The following is a 6,936-nucleotide window of genomic DNA, read 5'->3' as shown; positions in this document are numbered from 1 at the left end:
TAAAAAAAATCATAAAAAATATTGGTAACACTTTACTTAAAGCATTTATGTATAATGCATTATGAAGGGTTATTAGAGGGTATACTATAATGCATTATACATATTCACAATAAGCATTAATACATTATGTATTGTCGTAAATAATTATAATAAAATGTAAAATGCATTAAGTGTTATAATGCATTAACTGTGGTTACAATTATTCATGAGATTGTACAATGCATTATAAGGCATATATCACAATCGTAATGAAAATAATTTATTTTAATCAAAAATTGTGTATTTAATTAACCAATCAACCAATCTGAGAAACAAGATACACAAAGTCATTTTTTTGCACTCAATGCCTTATTGTTCTCTAACCATGAGACACAAACAAGCTATAAAGGAGTTCACACAATACTAGTAAGATAGTTCAGACTGTAAGTTGTCTTTGTCTAGTTCAATTCTCTAAGCACAGAGTTGTAAGTTTACTGTACGCTACAGGCTAGTGAAACATACACTGTCTAATCCTTTTTTATTTCTAATGGGAAATACATAAGACTATGCCTGTAAACAAACCACAATGAATCACATACTGAACACAACAGCCAAAAGTGTGTCGACAACGCTGACAAATCTGACACGCTGAAAGACAGAACAGCGCTGTGAAATCACTATGACAAAGATGGCATTACACAAAGAGGTTCACAGTTACACATTTTCTCACAGCTTCCGCAGGCTTATGTAATATTGATTCGGCTGTCGCACTGTTAATACAAGGACATACCAGACCAGAGCAGAAAGACAGTGATTACCCATGAGGCCGTCTGATTATCTAACGGATCTCTTCCTGTTTTGAGAAGCTCTCTAATTCATGCTCTTATATCTAAGAATGTGATTATTAGTGTTTGCCATGGTAAGTCTGTTCCCACACACTTATACCCATAGTACACTCTAAAAAATGCTGGGTTAAATACAACCCAGTGCTGGGTTAAATAGGGACAAACCCAGCAATTGGGTTGTTTTGACCCAGCGGTTGGGTTATCCAGAAGGTTGGGTTAAACATTTAACCCAACCGCTGGGTCAAAACAACCCAATTGCTGGGTGGGTGTAGGGTGTTGAATGAAATTAAATCAAATCAAATCTAATTTAAATTAAAATAAAATAAAATTTAATTAAAATTAAGTAATAAACTAAACTAAACTAAAATAACTTTTCAATGTGAGAATGTGACCACTGACATCAGAGAACATGTAAATACTGTTGTTAAATAATTTAAATCTCAGAAGCACAAAAAAGCTTAAACAACCATTAATAAACATGAAAACAAGATATTAAATGGTATTAATGTCTTCCAGGTTTTAACTATTTTTGCCCAGACTTCCAATATTAATAATTAGTGAAGGTCACTGGATATTATGAAGATGTAGTATTTCACAGCTATGCTTCGGCGGTGTTTAATACCTTAACTAATTATTAGTCTCATTGAAGTGCAACATTTAGCAAGGGGAAAAAAGGACTGGGGTGAATCAATGAATTATGAATAATTTACTGCTATATGAAGTGAAGTGAAGTGACATGACATGACATGTGGCCAAGTATGGTGACCCATACTCGGAATTAGTGCTTTGCATTTACTCATCCAAAGTGCACACACACAGCAGTAAACACACACAAACCGTGAACACACACCCGGAGCAGTGGGCAGCCATTTATGCTGCGGCGCTCGGGGAGCAGTTGGGGGTTCGGTGCCTTGCTCAAGGGCACCTCAGTCGTGGTATTGAAGGTGGGAGAGAGTGCTGTACATTCACTCCCCCCACCTACAATCCCTGCCGGTACGAGACTCTCTAACCATTAGGCCACGACTTCCCAGGATGACATATGTAATCATGTCATCCACAAAAAGTAACTTTAATCTGATTATGAGCATTTCAAATGTTTTTTTTTTAAACGTCATTTTTGGAATCGGATTACATAATCCAGATTACATGTAATCAGTTACTACCAAGCACTGTTGGTGAGGCATTTCTAGAGTGCTACAAAATCATAGCAAAGCATGTCTTGAAACTCCAGACAGAGAATCCCGCTGTAGATCACTGACAAGCTATCCAAAATGAATCGCCTGCGATTTTGAACGCGATTTTGTGTAGCTTGTCAGTGAACTACGGCTCTGTGTAGTAAATGCCGCTCCATCTGAAAGCATGTGCTGGAGATTAACTACTAATCACCAGAAGAAGCTTTACTGACGAGATTCACATGAAAATCGCCCTAAAATTTGTGAATAAACATTTCTTGGTTTCTGAATCTACCTGTTAACTGAAGTGCAGCAGAAATAACTCTGACAACTCCTTTTGCCAGCAGGTCTCAGTTACGTTGTTTTGACTGTTTTGAAGGCAGACTCTCATCCAGTGTGACTACTGTGCTGTCCCATACGTCGCTGGAGGCACAGCTGTGAAACTGCACCTTGTGCGCTCACTCTGTGCATGCTTGAGAGTCTCTGATACAGTCTGACAAAAACACAGCTTTCCCTGCACGCAAGGGGCACTTTTAGCTTTCATTCGCCTGGCATACAAATATGTACTGTACACATACCTGGGCTGCTTGTGTACGGCTCATACCATCAGAATCCATTTTCAACTTCGAATAGTTAATTATAACTAGTTATGGTTAATTATTCATATTTCCCCATGAGCTGATTCGCTACAACTGATTCATTTAGCATGCAGTCTACTGTACATGTATACAAAACATCTTCACTTGAACCTGTTTTTTTGTTTTTTTTTTACCCAGAAAGACTGAATATCTAAGCTTTACATAAAATTAAAGCTAATCAAACCACAGCCTGAAAATGAAATTATTATTATTATTATATTTTATTTATAATTTTTTTATAATGGAGAGCTAATAAAATAACAACAACGACAACAACAGAAAGTCCTGAAATAGTCACTGTCCTAGGCCTGAATCATTGAAACATTGTTTTCTTGTTGTGTAGAATGTGTAGAACAATCCTCTATTGTGACTAGAAGTGACCTTTCATTAGTAATGAAAAATGAGGAAAATTAATCTGAGCTGGAAACTACCCCTCTTTATCACATGTTCCCTGAACTCTACATCATTTCTGGATCACCATATGGTTGACTTTATATCAGTGACGTCTCATCCATTATGCTAATAAATACTGTACCATAGCTGTATTGTATTATACAAATATTGACTATATGAAGAAGCTATACTCTAAAAAATGCTGGGTTAAAAACAACCCAACTTGGGTTATTTGGCAACCTTGCGCTGAGTAAATATTGGACAGAACACATGCTGGGTTATTTTGACCCAGCTGGTTTGGTTAAACGTTTTTAGCTGGGTTGTTTTATTTAAGTCAGCGATTGTTTAAAGGGATCATATGATGCGATTTCAATTTTTCCTTTCTCTTTGGAGTGTTACAAGCTCTTGGTGCATAAAGAAGATCTGTAAAGTTGCAAAGACTAAAGTCTCAAATCCAAAGAGATATTCTTTATAAAAGTTAAGAGTCAACCACGCCTACCTAAAATGACTCGTTCTAACACGCCCCCACATGTCTATGTCACGATGTGGGAAGATTTGCATAACGCCGCCCAAATGTTCAATCAAAGAAAGAAGGTGTAACTTTTATTCTCGCTATAGTATTGTTGCTGCCGCCATGTCGTGAAGATGCTGTGTGTTTCGTTGTGAAAGCGAAACTACTTTTGTTTGGCCTTCCAAAATAGGACGATATCCACTTCATCATGCCTGGAGCTGATACGTGCTGGTCGCTGAGGAAATACATCAACTTCGCGCTGTGGATCGCCGGATCGGCTTTCACCGTGGACAAAGCGGAGTCCAGCCCGGGGTCGTCACTTGTGGTTGCCACAAGCCCACCGGACACTCCTTCGTCAAATCCCCGTTCTCAAGCCCGCCAGCCCCCACTCACTCAAGCCGGCCTCCGCTCACTCTATGCCGCGGCTCACTCTAGCCTGCCGTGTGTTTCGTTGTGAAAGCAAAACTACTTTGTTTGGCCTTCCAAAAGCAGACACGACTAGAAATCAATGGTCAAGTTGTATTGACAACACTGTACCAGAACAGTTCAACCCAAATATTCAGATGTGTCCAGCGCATTTTATGGAAGACTGTTTCCTGATCCTGGGAGAGTAGACTACAATGCCGGCTGTTCTGACTCACAGACTGTAAGTACGTTTTTTTTATATTTAAGCCACTGACGATTTAAACGCGAGTTTTGAGCAGTGTAGAGTAGCACTTGTTGTTTGTCATTTCTCCGATCACAAGCACAGACATGGTTTTATGTTTACGCGGCGTGGCAATAATGTACAGTATGGGGAAAATAATGTGTTTTTTTAACCTCAAACCGCATAAACACATTTCATTACACCAAATGCACTAAATAATGTTATTTTTAGCAACATCATATGACCCCTTTAAAAATCACTATATTTCTGGCTTAAAATGGTCTGGAAATTAAAAATCACTCGTATAGCTAAAAGATGTCGTGACTGACTCCATAGCCTATAATGTATACAAACCTTTATTTTGCTGAAGTATACCAAATCGGGGGCGCTGAGAACCACTCTCTCCTGTAGTGGACTCAAAAAACCAATGCTCTGACTGTAAGCAGCTGGGTTGTTTCATCAGAGGGAGGGGAGGGGTGTATAGTTTCAGCTGTCAGTGAGATTGCCCCAGCCACTAAACCAATGACTGGGTAACACAAAAACTACCCAGCACTAGACAAAAAACAACCCAGCTTATGATCCAGCAGGCTCAATACAGCGGTTGGGTAGAAAAAATAACCCAACAGCTTAGTTATAGAAAACCTACCCAGAACCTGGGCAAAAAACATTAAAAATAACCCAATAAAATGACCCAACAGGCTGAATCCCGCATTTGGGTAAAAAAAAACAAACAGCATTTTTTAAACTGTAGGCTTGATATCTTACCACAGTTCTATGATACTGTTTTACTTTCCGTTTATGGTCTAGCAGACACAAATTAAGTCTGCAATGTGTTCGTTTATTGCCTATAGCACGCGTGAGGCATTCACAATCCCAGTGTTATTCAAGACGGCATATCCTCAAGTCAAATGTCAAGTTGAAATCATAAAACAAAGAGTGTTACGACCTTAATGCATTTCCCCTAATGCAACCACACTTAAGACATCCAAACTCACTGCGTTATTTCACTAGTTGATTTTCTCAGACTCAAACGACTGACAACCCACATTTGCCATGTTGTTTTCAACCAGCCCGACTGTGTTAAAAAAGCAACATAAATATCGGCTGTTCCACACCATTACCATGTCAGAAACAAAAGCTCCAGATGGCTGAGTTTCACCGTTACCACTGTAGCATCTTCTCCAAAACATATCAATTTGTTTGCGCTTATTGTGATGTTTATTCGCCACTTGATGTGCCTGTCAAACTCCAAACCTGGACAGAAAGATGATATAGTTTCATAAGACATCCCACACTCAAGAAATCGGTGAGCATATGACACATTTCTCAAGGAGAGCCGTAGGCCCTTCATAACTTTATGATCTATAAGGCACGGGGGACAAAAGATAATTAAAGGAAAAACTATGCAGCTTTCAAAGACAGTGATGCTGGAGCGGGAACTGTAGCTGGTAAGTTAGTAGTGGAAAAATACTCGCAGAAATCCCAGAGACCCACTAGTTCCCCACAGGATTTACTGTTAGCCTGACCATGGAATGATGAAGCCCCAGCGGACTGAAGGCCATGGAAACATGGAAATAGAGCAGAAAAGACAGAGACAAGTACAGCGAGAAGTGCCGTGTAGTTTTTGTCTTTTCTCAACGGGTTGGTTCAAGGATGACTTTAGCGTTCCAGCTGGAGTGTTTTCAGCTCCAGTTCAGGGCAGAAAACAAGGTAATCTGTGACTTCTCTATAAGCCGGGTGATACACATTTGTCTTGAAGTATCTGGGTCTTGGGGTCTGGAGAGTTTGTACCGGCCATGATTTATGATCTAATTGGGTGAAAACCTGTCAAGAACGAGTCTAGATCATATTTCACCACATAAATCAAAAGAAAGAAATAGCAAATTATTTCTGCATAAATATAAAAAAACTTGTTTTCACAGCCATAAAGATTATTTTCGTGACAATTAACTACATCAAATACTGAAGAAGAAAAAAAATGCTCCTCTATATTTAATGTTTGCAGTACATGGTAGTATGGTATTTAATTTGTGCTGATTTAAGAACATCAAATTCTGAAGAAAAAAAAAGGTGAATAAAAGTGAAATTATTTTAATATCCCATTTTATAATTTTTAAATTGTCTAAAAATATAAATATAGATAGATATACTGTATATATAAATATATAACTACTAAATCAAATACTTGTAATAAAAAGCAAAACATTCCCTTAAAAAAGTGGCATTTGCTATCAATGACTGCTAACGCTATAAATTAGGACTCTCACATAAGACTGCATGCTGGCAACATCAGACATTGATTTATGACTTAATGACTTTATGATCTAACTAGCATTACAATGAGGGCTCTGGTAATTTGCAGGCTCACAAACAAAACACTTTCCAAGGCGGAGGAGGACTCAAACTAAAATTGCATCCGCCCTTGAAATCGATGTAGGAAGGTAAGACACAATACGCTAGAAATAGTTATCTGAAAAGGCTCTACTGTTCTGAACTAAAAAAAACAAGGGGACTGAGTATGCGAATAATTTCCCACAGGATGTTGAAGATTGAGTGTTTCAAACTGATTCCATTGGAAACACTGCTGAGCTTTAGAGTCATGCAGACAAGATCAGAATCTTGTTTTTGTGAACGCACTAAATTTTTACAGCCAAACGCGGCGGTACTAAGTATTCCCTGACGTCACTTCCTGTTTGTTGCTGCCGTGTGGTTTGAGTTTGAGCTCCGTCAAGTTAATTCTTTGTCGTCTAAT

This window comes from Sinocyclocheilus grahami, unplaced genomic scaffold (assembly GCF_001515645.1).
Source record: "Sinocyclocheilus grahami isolate Dianchi unplaced genomic scaffold, SAMN03320097.WGS_v1.1 scaffold665.1, whole genome shotgun sequence".
In the NCBI taxonomy this organism is placed as follows: domain Eukaryota; kingdom Metazoa; phylum Chordata; class Actinopteri; order Cypriniformes; family Cyprinidae; genus Sinocyclocheilus; species Sinocyclocheilus grahami.
This window is presented reverse-complemented; position numbering follows the sequence as displayed.